This window comes from Bufo gargarizans, chromosome 4 (genome assembly GCF_014858855.1).
Source record: "Bufo gargarizans isolate SCDJY-AF-19 chromosome 4, ASM1485885v1, whole genome shotgun sequence".
NCBI lineage: Eukaryota > Metazoa > Chordata > Amphibia > Anura > Bufonidae > Bufo > Bufo gargarizans.
The window spans coordinates 418,088,901-418,103,603 of record NC_058083.1 but is presented as its reverse complement, the minus strand read 5'-3'; the positions used below and the strand labels follow the sequence as shown (position 1 = coordinate 418,103,603).

The 14,703-nt window shown below is 52.5% G+C and overlaps 1 protein-coding gene across 2 annotated transcripts in view; it reads right to left on the bottom strand.

Annotated features, from left to right (window-relative positions):
* Positions 1 to 14,266, bottom strand: part of LOC122936329 (WT1 associated protein) — a 55,333-nt gene extending 41,067 nt beyond the window's left edge. The window contains exon 1 of one of the 2 annotated variants that reach the window (XR_006388915.1): positions 13,993 to 14,251. The gene's annotated coding sequence lies outside the window, so the exon portion shown is untranslated. Of the gene's footprint in view, positions 1 to 13,992 lie in introns of both variants that reach the window. The other variant, XM_044292477.1, reaches the window with a different exon arrangement.
* Between the last annotated feature and the right edge of the window lie 437 nt (positions 14,267 to 14,703).

Below are 14,703 nucleotides of genomic sequence, written 5' to 3'. Positions count from 1 at the left end.
CAACCTGTCACCACAAAATGCAATAGTACCTGAAAGCAGCACGGTTTCGATCAGAAGCCGAGCAGTTTTGTGTGAAAGGATTCAGTAAAACCTTTCATTTATATAGTTGTATCTTAGTTTTTTTCCACCTCCTGTGAACAGCTATTGGTACAGGAGGGGGTGTTATCAGTGACTGACCGCTCTCTGTATGCACACATACACACAATGCTATCAATCATTGATAACACCTCCCTTCTGTACCAATAGCTGTTCACAGGAGGTGGAAACAACAAAAGATAAATGTTTAAATTACAAGGTTTACAGAATTTTTTCCCACATAACTAAATATCAATCTGCTCAGCTTCTCCTCTATAACATGCTGCTTTTAGATCGTACTGCATTTTTTGGCGACACCACGTCGCTGCTGCACAGCTTTTTCTTGCCTTGTATAATGGTAATAATGAAGTCAGCATATAAAAAGCTCCTGATATCAACCCACTCTGCTTGATTTTGGTGCAACAGAAATGATTTAATTTAAAAATTACAATAAAAGGGTATGTACAGTTCATGTGCTGGCCTTCAAGTACAGTATATCTTTTCTTAAAATAAACATGATCAAAACATGATAGGTGAGAGTCCCACCTCTGGGTCCAGCACCTACAACAAGAACTGAGCAGGGAGAGCTGTGCCTGGAGAACCCCAGATTTCCCGGGGTCAGTTCACCACCAAGCAATGCTCCCCTATTAGTGAATGAGGGCGCACTGCGCACACGCGGCCCCTGCTCCCATTCCTTTCTAAGGGGCAGACTGAAATAGCCGAGCCAATGCTCGGCTATTTTCGGAAACCCCATGAGCACTGCGCCCTCTGTTCATTTCCCGGCTCCGTTCTCATTGTAGGTGGCAAAACCCCTTTAAATGGGTTGTCCAACTTGTCCAGGTTCTAGATCAGGGATCAGCAACCTCCGCCACTCCAGCAACTCCCAGCATGCAAACCTGCTCGGCTGTTCTTCTAACCCCCACAGAAGTGAATGAAGCATTCTGGGAGTTGTAGTTTCTGAACAGCTGGAGTCCTGGAGGTAGCGAATCCCTGTTCTAGATACAGATGCCCCATCCTTACAATAGGTCATCAATCTCATAAGGGTGGGGGTTCGACACCCAACAAGTGAATGGGAGCTGAGCTGCAGTAACCTGGCCCCGAATTACATCACAGTGAACAGAGCTTTACATTTCTGGCTCCATACACTGTTAGGCTGAGTTCACACGAGCGTGACAGATTTGGTCCGGATGCGTTCAGTTAAACTCGCACCATTTTGCAAGCAAGTTCAGTCAGTTTTGGCTGCAATTGCGTTTAGTTGTTCAGTTTTTTCCGCGCGGGTGCAATGCGTTTTGATGCGTTTTTCACGCGCGTGATAAAAAACTGAAGGTTTACAAACAACATCTCCTAGCAACCATCAGTGAAAAACGCATTGCATCCGCTTGCAGATGCAATGCGTTATTAACGCAGCCCCATTCACTTCTATGGAGCCAGGGCTGCGTGAAAAACGCAGAATATAGAACATGAACATGCTGCGATTTTAAAGCAGTTTATGGGTGTGTGTGTGTGTGTGTGTGTTATATATAAATAAAACACACATACACACACCATATGAAAGTACTGCTTCCCAATGAATGAAAGGCTGTTTTGTAGCCGATTTTGAGCCAGAAACGCTACAAAATCAGCGCCAAAAAACTCAGCACTAACCCATAGTGCTGCTAATATGCAATTAAGGTACATCCTCTCCATTCAGTTGAATGGCTGTAATTACACTGCACGGACGCTACAATGTAGACAGCATGCAGCTCCCACAAGCACCACAGCAGGAGTCAGACCTGCACCTATCTGATATTGACCATCCATCCTGAGGGTCGGTGTTCCTTTACTTTTGACTAGGTGAAGCTACTGGCTTTAAATCTCCTTGTTTCAGCGAATCCGTGTCCTGCACATATACATGCTGAATAATGTCCTGTGTAGAATAGGGGTGTCTAGGGAGGCACAATATCAGCATCCCCACCTATCATACCGTATAAAACAGCTGTGTTTTGCAGATAGAGCGGAGGAAGGTTTGCTGACAGCTTTTACTGCAATTACTGCACTATGTGAACAGTGATTTAGAGATGGGGAGCCTCCTGCACAGATCTGAGGACTCCTAGATCAGGCACTGGATGGTGCTGCCTCCTATTATCACTGCTCTGGAGAACATAGCAGTTTTTAGAGGTCCCCTTCTTCACCTCCTTCCAGCGGGGCTGCTGTGTGCTGGTTGAGCAGTGTATACACACTAAAGAGCCTTTTACACGGCCGAGAATTCGTCAGATAATTGCCAAGCCTTCATAGGAATGCTCCTTAGAGATTATCTGGCGGTGTAAAGGTGCTGTGAAAAGCTCGTTCGCAGGGTAATAGGATTGTTAGTGCAGGGGACTAAATCCTTTGACAGTAGCAGACTGTGCTGTGTAAACATGCTCTGCTGCCGGCAAACAGTGTGTATGGGGACAAACGATGACATTACCGATTGAACCTCTCCCTATTGTGGAGATCGCTGCATGTAAATATGGCGGCTTCCTTCACTGACAGACAGGTGATTGCTGGGAAGGAACGCTAGGTCTCTCCTCTGCGTGGCACTGCTGATGAGGTCTGTAGCGCACAAATGGAGGACAGACTCAATACAGGACTGCTCTCTAAGGAGATTCAACACCAAGCATAAGGCCACGTTCACACCTCCGGCACGCTCTGGAGCTCAGCTGATCCGACATTGCTGGATTCAACAGATCACCGCCGGACAGTTGCATGCAGTGGTTCTGAATACAGCCGACAGTCGTAACATCTTGACAGAGATGTGAACACGGCCAAAGCCACATTCAAGACATTGCAGGCCACCAGAATCCTACTCCCAAAACAATGGGTGGATATCTGGCATGGATACATTCCTTTGTCAAATCCAAAGGCTTGTTGGAAAGTCAGATTTTGACACAAGGAGCCACTTCCAAGCTGTGGGGCCAGCAGATCTGCGACAGATCATCATGTGTGGACATTCCCCTATTCTACCCGCACACACTGCAGATTACACACATTTTTTGTCACAGATTTTCATGCGGAAAGATCTGTGTAACACAGTACCAGCAAAGTGAATGAGATTTAAGGCTGGTTTCACACGGGCGTTGCAAATTGGGGCCGGATGCGTTCAGAGTGCGTTCAGTGAAACTCGCACTATTTTGCAAGCAAGTTCAGTCAGTTTTTGTCTGCGATTGCGTTCAGTTGTTTCCGCGCGGGTGCAATGCGGTTTTCACGCGCGTGATAAAAAAACTGAATGTTTACAAACATCTCTTAGCAACCATCAGTGAAAAACTCATCACACCCGCACTTGCTTGCGGATGCAATGCATTTTTTAAGCAGCCCCATTCACTTCTATAGGGACAGGGCTGCGTGAAAAACGCTGAATATATAACATGCTGCGATTTTCACACAACGCAGAACTGATGCGTGAAAAACAACGCTCATGTGCACAGACCCATTGAAATGAATGGGTCAGGATTCAGTGCGGGTGCTATGCGTTCACGTCACGCATTGCACCCGCGCGGAAATCACGCTCGTGTGAAAGGGACCCAACACTTATGAACACTTCATGGATATTTTCCATGTGGATTTTCAAATCCCCAACAGGTTTGTGTGATTCTGCACCTTATATATAGATCTTTTCTCCATAGACTTCAATAGGGTTGTTGACAGACAGAAAATCCACGATTTAGGAGTGGATTTCATGTGGCTTTTCTGCGTACAACTCCGCACCGTATACAGCTAAGGCTACTTTCACACTCGGGTTATGGGCGGATGCGTCATGGATCTGCAAAAACTGATCCGTTACAATAATACAACCGCATGCATCCGTCATGAACCGATACGGTTGTATTATGTCTTCTTTAGCAGGGCTCCAGATGGCGACCAAAACGGTCACCAATGCACCTTAAAATTTGCAGATGGCGACAAGACTTTTCAGCCTAAGTTCTCTTCAGTAGCACAGTGGAGAAGGAAGGAGTCCCTCCCTCTCCACTGTGACGTGGCTGCCATTACCACCAATAGGGAGATAGCAGGGAGGAGGAGGGGAGGAGCTGTCGCCACTGCGCCACCAATAAATGTAAAACATAAGTATAGGCAGCGTATCAGACCTGGCCTCAATAACAGGGCATGCGATCCGCGGCAATTAACCCCTCAGGTGCCACATCTGAGGGGTTAATTTCCACGCATCGCATGCGCTATTATTGAGGTTGGGTGCCAGGTCTGTTATACCGCTGCAGACAATTGTATAACGCTGGGTTCACACCTGAGCGTTTTACAGCGCGTTCGTACGCGCTGTAAAACGACCGACGCCCCAAGAAGTACATGAGCTTCTTTGGGGCGTCTTGTCGCGCGTTCCCATACATAGACTTTCGGGAACGCGCTACGATGGGCGTTCGCTTGTCTCTGTATGCGCGATTGCAAACGCCAGTACAATCGCGCATACAGAGCGCTCCATCGCGAACGCTCAGGTGTGAACCCAGCGTAAAAGGAGTTAAAGAGGACCTTTCATGGGTCCAAAGAATATGAACTTAGTAGCAGGCTGCATAGAGCGGCGCCCAGGGATCTAAGTGCACTTACTATTATTCCTGGGCGCTGCTCCGTTCACCCGCTGTGGCCCCCGGTATTTTCAACATTCAGAGCAAGGAGGAGGAGACCCCAGTGTCTCTCCGTCTCCATGACAGCAGCGCTGTCCAATCAGAGCGAGGAAGTTTTGATTGGACAACGCTGCTGTAAGGGAAAAGGAGAGACACTGGCGACTCCTCCTCCTTGCTCTGAATGTTGAAAATACCGGGGGCCACAGCGGGTGAACGGAGCAGCGCCCAGGAATAATAGTAAGTGCACTTAGATCCCTGGGCGCCGCTCTATGCAGCCTGCTACTAAGTTCATATTCTTTGGACCCACGAAAGGTCCTCTTTAATTACATTCATGGGTGGCGCAGTGCGCCCTCCCAAAGCCACCCCCCCCCATTATACTATCACTGGCCACAGGCCCCCCTCCTCATTGTTATATGGTGGCCACAGGGTCCAATCCCCTCCATTGGTGGCAGATTAGGCTACTTTCACACTTGCGTTCAGAGCGGATCCGTCTGGGATCTGCACAGACGGATCCGCTCATATAATGCAGACGATGGGATCCGTTCAGAACGGATCCGTCTGCATTATGTTTTAGAAAAAATGCTAAGTGTGAAAGTAGCTCAGAAGGATACGTCCAGACTTTACATTGAAAGTCAATGGGGAACGGATCCGTTTGAAATTGAGCCTTATTGTGTCAACTTCAAACGGATCCGTCCCCATTGACTTACATTGTAAGTCTGGACGGATCCGTTTGCCTCCGCACGGCCAGGTGGACACGCGAATGCTGCAAGCAGCATTCAGGTGTCCGCCTGCTGAGCAGAGGCCAAACGCTGCCAGACTGATGCATTCTGAGCAGATCCACTCAGAATGCATTGGGGCCGTACAGATGCGTTTGGGGCCGCTTGTGAGAGCCTTCAAAACGGAACTCACAAGCAGAGCCCGAACGCTAATGTGAAAGTAGCCTTACACTGCTGGGGCTCAGATCGTTACCATGGCAACCAGGACGCTACTAAACGCCAGTGTGAAAGTAGCCTAAAGTACATCCACATGTGACCGACATGCTGCAGATTAGGGCTGAAACGATTATTCGAATAACTCGATTAAATTGAGTCAAAAAATTCATCGATGCAGTTTCCCTGCATCGAGGAATCGTTTACATCACGTGATCACGGAGCGGGAGTGAAATTAAGCGTCTCACTCACCGCTTCCGTGTCCTCCGGAGGCCAGAGAGGCAGGACTGAGCCGGCCGGCACAGCTGAGGGAGGAGGAGGGAGTCTCTCCCTCCCCACTGTGCGCGGCTGCCGCTGAAGACCAATGAGGACAGAGTAGGAGGAGGAGGGACTGTGGCCACTGCGCCACCAATGAATGTGCTGGCCATATCCCACAGGGTCCCCCTCCCCCCCCCCCATCATTGGTGGCAGTGTCAGTTCCGATCGGAGTCCCAGCAGTGTAATGCTGGGGCTCCGATCGGTTACCCATGGCAGCCAGGACGCTACTGAAGTCCTGGCTGCCATGGTATGTTAGTGAGCAGAGAGCAGCGCATTATACTCACGTGCGCTGTGGCCGCCGGTCGCTCCTTCTTCTGTCTGTGCGGCGGATTGCTAATGCTTACAGCATTAGCAATGCGCCGCACAGACCTATGAGAAGGAGCGACCGCCGGCCACAGCGCACGCGAGTATAATGCGCTGCTCTCTGCTCACTAACATACCATGGCAGCCAGGAACTGACACTGCCACCAATGATGGGGGGGAGGAGGGGGACCCTGTGGCCACTGCCACCAATGATTAATACTGGGGAGGGACGGAGGTAGGGGGTTGCGTTACCAGAGGGGGCAGGCAGATCAGAGGCTGGGGGGGGAGGCAGATCAGAGGCTGGGGGGGGGGGGGGAGGCAGATCAGAGGCTGGGGGGGGGGGGGGGGAGGCAGATCAGAGGCTGGGGGGGGGGGGAGGCAGATCAGAGGCTGGGGGGGGGGGGGGAGGCAGATCAGAGGCTGGGGGGGGGGGGAGGCAGATCAGAGGCTGGGGGGGGGGGAGGCAGATCAGAGGCTGGGGGGGGGGGAGGCAGATCAGAGGCTGGGGGGGGGGGAGGCAGATCAGAGGCTGGGGGGGGGGAGGCAGATCAGAGGCTGGGGGGGGGGGAGGCAGATCAGAGGCTGGGGGGGGGGGAGGCAGATCAGAGGCTGGGGGGGGGGGGAGGCAGATCAGAGGCTGGGGGGGGGGGGGAGGCAGATCAGAGGCTGGGGGGGGGGGGAGGCAGATCAGAGGCTGGGGGGGGGGGGAGGCAGATCAGAGGCTGGGGGGGGGGGGAGGCAGATCAGAGGCTGGGGGGGGGGGGAGGCAGATCAGAGGCTGGGGGGGGGGGAGGCAGATCAGAGGCTGGGGGGGGGGGGGAGGCAGATCAGAGGCTGGGGGGGGGGAGGCAGATCAGAGGCTGGGGGGGGGGGGAGGCAGATCAGAGGCTGGGGGGGGGGGGAGGCAGATCAGAGGCTGGGGGGGGGGGAGGCAGATCAGAGGCTGGGGGGGGGGGAGGCAGATCAGAGGCTGGGGGGGGGGGGAGTGAGGCAGATCAGAGGCTGGGGGGGGGGAGGCAGATCAGAGGCTGGGGGGGGGAGGCAGATCAGAGGCTGGGGGGGGGGAGGCAGATCAGAGGCTGGGGGGGGGGAGGCAGATCAGAGGCTGGGGGGGGGAGGCAGATCAGAGGCTGGGGGGGGGAGGCAGATCAGAGGCTGGGGGGGGGGAGGCAGATCAGAGGCTGGGGGGGGGGAGGCAGATCAGAGGCTGGGGGGGGGGAGGCAGATCAGAGGCTGGGGGGGGGGGAGGCAGATCAGAGGCTGGGGGGGGGGGAGGCAGATCAGAGGCTGGGGGGGGGGGGAGGCAGATCAGAGGCTGGGGGGGGGGGGAGGCAGATCAGAGGCTGGGGGGGGGAGGCAGATCAGAGGCTGGGGGGGGAGGCAGATCAGAGGCTGGGGGGGAGGCAGATCAGAGGCTGGGGGGGAGGGGGCAGATCAGAGGCTGGGGGGGGGGCAGATCAGAGGCTGCTGGGGGGGGGCAGATCAGAGGCTGGGGGGGGGGCAGATCAGAGGCTGGGGGGGGGGAGGCAGATCAGAGGCTGGGGGGGGGAGGCAGATCAGAGGCTGGGGGGGGGAGGCAGATCAGAGGCTGGGGGGGGGGAGGCAGATCAGAGGCTGGGGGGGGGAGGCAGATCAGAGGCTGGGGGGGGAGAGGCAGATCAGAGGCTGGGGGGGGGAGGCAGATCAGAGGCTGGGGGGGGGAGGCAGATCAGAGGCTGGGGGGGGAGGCAGATCAGAGGCTGGGGGGGGAGGCAGATCAGAGGCTGGGGGGGAGGCAGATCAGAGGCTGGGGGGGGAGGCAGATCAGAGGCTGGGGGGGAGGCAGATCAGAGGCTGGGGGGGGAGCAGATCAGAGGCTGGGGGGGGGGGGAGGCAGATCAGAGGCTGGGGGGGGGGGAGGCAGATCAGAGGCTGGGGGGGGGGGGGCAGATCAGAGGCTGGGGGGGGGGCAGATCAGAGGCTGGGGGGGGGGGGGAGGCAGATCAGAGGCTGGGGGGGGGGAGGCAGATCAGAGGCTGGGGGGGGGGGGGAGGCAGATCAGAGGCTGGGGGGGGGAGGCAGATCAGAGGCTGGGGGGGGAGGCAGATCAGAGGCTGGGGGGGGGAGGCAGATCAGAGGCTGGGGGGGGGAGGCAGATCAGAGGCTGGGGGGGGGGAGGCAGATCAGAGGCTGGGGGGGGGGAGGCAGATCAGAGGCTGGGGGGGGGGAGGCAGATCAGAGGCTGGGGGGGGGAGGCAGATCAGAGGCTGGGGGGGGGGAGGCAGATCAGAGGCTGGGGGGGGGGAGGCAGATCAGAGGCTGGGGGGGGGGGAGGCAGATCAGAGGCTGGGGGGGGGAGGCAGATCAGAGGCTGGGGGGGGGAGGCAGATCAGAGGCTGGGGGGGGGGAGGCAGATCAGAGGCTGGGGGGGGGGAGGCAGATCAGAGGCTGGGGGGGGGGGAGGCAAATCAGAGGCTGGGGGGGGGGAGGCAAATCAGAGGCTGGGGGGGGGAGGCAGATCAGAGGCTGGGGGGGGGGAGGCAGATCAGAGGCTGGGGGGGGGGAGGCAGATCAGAGGCTGGGGGGGGGGAGGCAGATCAGAGGCTGGGGGGGGAGGCAGATCAGAGGCTGGGGGGGGAGGCAGATCAGAGGCTGGGGGGGGGGAGGCAGATCAGAGGCTGGGGGGGGGAGGCAGATCAGAGGCTGGGGGGGGGAGGCAGATCAGAGGCTGGGGGGGGGGGGCAGATCAGAGGCTGGGGGGGGAGGCAGATCAGAGGCTGGGGGGGGGAGGCAGATCAGAGGCTGGGGGGGGAGGCAGATCAGAGGCTGGGGGGGGAGGCAGATCAGAGGCTGGGGGGGGGAGGCAGATCAGAGGCTGGGGGGGAGGCAGATCAGAGGCTGGGGGGGGGGGAGGCAGATGGAGAGAGAGTGGTTAATGGAGGCTGCAAGCACCACCTTGGCATGTATAAAGTTATTGGTTCAGAGAGGGGTTAATGAAGGCACCTCCAAGGTGCTTTCATTAACCTCTTCAAACCAATAACTTTATACATGCCTAATGCCAAGGTGCTTCCATTAACCCCTCCAAACCCAATGGGCATGTATAAAGTTATTGGTTTGGAGGGGTTAATGGAAGCACCTTGGCATTAGGCATGTATAAAGTTATTAACCCCTTCAAACCAATAACTTTATACATACCTAATTAAGTACGTTATTTTAAGTAGCTTTTTCTTATTAGATTACGCGATGAATCGAGAAATATAATCGATAGAATACTCGATTACAAAAATATTTGTTTACTGCAGCCCTACTGCAGATTGTCTGTAGTGTTCCTGCTTGACATCCACAGCAGAAGAAAATAAAAAGGCCTTAAATGGTGCTGATGTGATGCAGATTTCACTCCTCCATGGCAAAAGGTGAAATCTGCGGCATATACTGACATGCTGCAGATTAAATGGGTTGTTCAGCCCTGGTGAGAGTTTATGCTGACCCATCAGCGTGGCCAGACCTGTGGTGGTAATCATTCTTCGGGTACTTTCACACTAGCGTCTGTATGCAAACAGATACCATTTGCAGACGGATCAGTGTCACAAATGTATTGCAATACCGGATCCGTCTTTCCGGTTGTCATCCAGAAAAACAGATCCGGTATTTTTCTTTTTCACATTTTAAAAAAAGGTCTGCGCATGAGCCAACCGCAAAACAGGATCCGTTTATCCGGAACACTTCGGGCCGGATACGGCATTAATGCATTTCAATTAGGTGTGCACCGAAATTCCGGCAGCCGAAAATGAGCCTAATCCATTTCGGCCGATATTTGTACATATCGGCAGAAAATAGCGGGGCGGGACTGGGAGGAGGAGCTGGGGGCCGGTGCGTTCACTGTGCTCCGGCCCCCAGCTCCAGTAGTTATAAAATGTGTACAATTAATAAGGATTCTATTCATGAGGCCCCCTCTGCAGTAGAACATTCAATATAGCCACATCCTACTCACAGGGCTGTTATCTTAATGCTGGCCGGCCGTGCAGATGAGCGGCAGCGTCACGACTGACGTCATGTGCCCGGCCTACTTTCTGAATGAAGGAGGCGGCGCAGGCATGTGACGTCAGTCGTGACGCTGCTGCTCGTCTGCCCGGCCGGCCAGCATTAAGAGGAATGAGAGTGTATGAGGAAGCACCATGTTATATAATATGATTTATTAAATTCATGAAAAAGAATTATTAATAAAATCATTAAAAAAAAAGTATTTTAAAAGTATTTGGGCAAAAAGGCAGTTTCGGTTTCGGTCAAGGGGCATCCTGAATTTTCGGTTTCGGACCAGAATTTTCATTTCGGTGCACCCCTAATTCAATGTAAAATAATGCCGGCAAGTGTTCAAGAATTTTGGATGGAGAAAATACCTCAGCATGTTGCAGTATTTTCTCCATCCAAAAACCGTACAGTGACTGAACTGAAAACATCCTGATGTATACTGGACGGATTGCTCTCCATTCAGAATGCATGGGGATAAAACAGATCAGTTTTTTTCCGGTATTGAGCCCCTAGGATGGAACTTAATGCCAGAAAAGAATAACGTTAGTGTGAAAGTACCCTTACCAGATCCCTGCCCATTTGCTCTGCAGATCCCACGTCTCCTCACATCAAGATCCGTTGTGACTTCTGCAGCCAACGACTGACGGGACAGAAATTAAGCCGAAACTCAGTGGCGGGATATGAAGAAATGCCCACTAAGGGTGAACAACCCTTTGAAAATACAGGAAATACAGATTTTTTTCTTATTGTTTTTAAAAGTGTCTGCAGTCTTGCCTGCTTCCCACTGTGTCTATGCTCCGGTCCCTGGAGTGTTTACATGTGGCACTGCAAGGGCACGGTCATATGCTCTGCTGAAGCCAATGACTGGCTTCAGTGGTGATGTGCTTCTTCTGACCACATCACTGCTGAAGCCAGTCATTAGCTGCAGCAGAGCACATGACCGTGCCCATACAAACACTCCAGGGACCGGAATATGGACACAGCAGAGGAACTGTAGAAGACCAAATTGGTAAGGAGCAGGTAGATATGAATCTTCTGCTTATGGGGGCAGGTTGTGAACGCTTAATAAAATAAAAATCAGTATTTCTGGAGAACCCCTTTAAGGCTGGGACATAACAGCGACTAAAGGGGATCTAATGATTGTCAATGGTTTTGCAAATCACAAAAAATACAGAGCTGGTATATTGTGTTACAGGTCACACTCGACTTTTATTCTACTGACTTTAAAGTAAGTCGTGTGACTCGCCTGTCACTGAGCTGTGATATTACAGCCAAATCACAGCTCGAAAAATAGTTGCACAACAGCAAGACACACGTGAACGTGTAGCCCAGCCTTACATCTGCAGCCCAGCACAATTTCCTCAGTTTTTTTTTTTTACTCCCGTTGTGGATACTGATTTGGCACATGAGAATCAGCAACAGCAATCTTACGCATTTTACGTCACGTGTGGCTTTCCTTGATATGTGTAGCCGATTGATTTTCCTGCAAATTGGGCTATGTGATGCCTCAGCGCAGCGTGCGACCCTGACCTCGACAGTCACATGATCAATTACAACATTTGCACTCATGTTTAACTCTTTCATGCCCAGCGCCACCTGCTTCTTTTAGCAGACACCCGTGGCTCATGTCCGCAATTGGCAGTAATGCCGATCGCAGACATTTAACCCCTCAGATGCTGTGGTCAATCCTGACCACGGCATCTGAGCACGCTGAAACCGAAAGTGGTCACTTTCAGTTGTGCTCCGGCTCCCCCGTGTGGCAATCGGAGGAGTCGGAGCATGTATGCAGCAGCTCCTGTCTTTATAAAAGACAGGAGGTTGTTGCATAGTATTTCCTATGGAGCCGTTGCCTGTAATAGGGCTCCATAGGAAAGTAGTGAAATCATCATAGACTTCAATGCATATGTGCTCAGATGATTGCATGTTATATTTCCTTATGGGAACTATAAAAAAAGTGTTAAAAAAATTAAAAAGTTTAAATAAAAAAAACACAAATTAAAATCACCCACCTTTTCCCCAAATATAAAAAATAAATAAAAAAAATAATAATAAATGGGTGTCGCAATCTGCTTAAACGCCCATAGTATAAAAATATATTCCCCATACGGATTCGTACTGACCTGTAGAATGAAAGTAACCGGTCAGTTTTTTCGTACATCGAACGTTGTAAATAAAAAAAAAAACGTAAAACTGGTGTAAAAACTGTTTTTTTGCAATTTCACCCCATTTGGAATTTTTTTTCCCTGCTTCCCACTACATCATGTGCAATATTAGGCTACTTTCACACTAGCGTTCTGCTGTCCGCTCGTGAGCTCCGTTTGAAGGAGCTCACGAGCGGAGCAGAACGCTTCCGTCCAGCCCTGATGCAGTCTGAATGGATGCGGATCCGCTCAGACTGCATCAGTCTGGCGGCGTTCAGCCTCCGCTCCGCTCGCCTCCGCACGGCCAGGCGGACAGCTGAACGCTGCTTGCCGTGCGGATCCGTCCAGACTTACAATGTAAGTCAATGGGAACGGATCCGCTTGAAGATGACACCATATGGCTCAATCTTCAAGCGGATCCGTCCCCCATTGACTTTAGTCTGAACGGATCCGCTCAGGCTACTTTCGCACTTAGAAATTTTTCTAAGTTATTAATGCAGACGGATCCGTACTGAACGGAGCCTCCGTCTGCATTAATATGATCGGATCCGTTCAGAACGGATCCGATCAAACGCAAGTGTGAAAGTAGCCTTAAATGGTGGCGTTGGAAAATACGACTTGTCCTGCAAAAAAACAAGCCCTCATATGGCTATGTGAACAGACAAATGAAAAGGTTATGGCTCTGGGAAGGCAGGGAGCCCAAAATGAAAATGCAAAAAAAGGGTTAAGGGCGAGTTCACACGACAGTGCCGTGTTTTACGGTCGGCAAGACACGGATGCAGCCTGTTTGCGTTCTGCAATTTGTGGAATGGAACAGGTGGGCCATTATGGAAGGCCTATTCTTGCCTGTCATTGCGCTCAAGAATAGGACATACTCTATTATTTGCCGGGCCACGGAACAGAAGAACGGATGCGTACCAATTCATACGGTCGTGCGAATGAGACCTAAATCCGTCTACTAAACCAGCTAAATGAAACCACTTTTACCAGGAAGACATTTGTACATATTGGCCAACTGTACCACAGACTGGTGTGTTCAATAGGGACAATCGCGGCCATCGGCACAGTCCATGACAGGGGGGCAGACCGGTCAGTCATGGACGTCAATGACACTACACTCATCCTTCCTGTGTATGGCCAGCACCTCCCATACAGAAGCCCTCCACCAGTCTGCACCCACCCCCTCCCCCTCTATAACGTACATTTCCAGCATCCCACAAATCCGAGGTTTCTGATACTGCACTTAGAAACCTCCCCATAATTACCATACTACGCTACCTAAAAGAAATCACTTCATACGGCTTCGAAACTGAGGTGAAAGTAAAGCCAGCCCGTGTATTTACACAGTGCGTACAGGAAGCGCCTTCCTCCCAGAGCCGCACACGGCCGTCACCTCAGGATTCCCGCTCCTGCCTCACACCACATTCCCGCCTCACTGGAAACTATCTTCAGCTCGAGGTCAGGAACATGGAGGCCGCAAACCCTTCCGCTCCGCCATCTTTAACCCTCAGACATGACAAACAGCAAACTGTAGGCCCGCGCAGGCGGAAGGGAAAACGTTACCTCAGACAGTCTCCCCTCAAACTAGCGGGGGGCGAGGGAAAGCGGCAGGCGCCGCGGACGGACTCTTACCTGCAGCCCGGGCTGCTGTCCTCACCGTCCGCTCAGGAAAGTTACCGGCGAATGCTATGTCGTCGTTGGTTTTCTTGTGTGCGGTTCGGTCCTGTATCCCCGCGGTTCTTGCTCGGTCACACGCACTCAGTTTCCCGCTCTTGGCTGATTCCCCCTTTTTCCCCTCCGCGCTGCTGCTTCTTCGTAGCGAATCCGACACAAAATGGCGGCGGAGGAGGAGGAAATGAATCTTGCAGCCAGCCTCCGTGTTACCCGCTGACACACCCCCGGCCTCTCACAGGAACCAAAAGCAAATCCTCAAGGTCTTGGTCGAGAGTGTGCGCCGAGTACGTTGCGTTGTCTCTAGGGAAGATCGACCACGGTGGATAATTGTGCATGGGCGGCAGAAATGTCACTTCTCTGTGAAGTTTATTACAGAAATGACTGGGCCAGCAGTAGCCAAGGTCGTTCGCTTCGCCTGCTTTCCAAAGATAATGGGACTGTCCACATATTTGTAGGTGGCAGTGCCCTCACCTGTACATTTCCTGACTAATTGACTTTGTCCTGTTGTGTGTCTAATTGCTGGTTTTAATGCCTTCCTCTTAGCTGCCAGTTTTGGGGGTGACATTACCCGTCCCCACTACCTTTTCGAGAGCCACAAGAGCCCTTTCACATATTGGGGGACATTTGTCATCTCACTGAGCCACTTTCTGTGGTGTAAAAAAAAAAGTT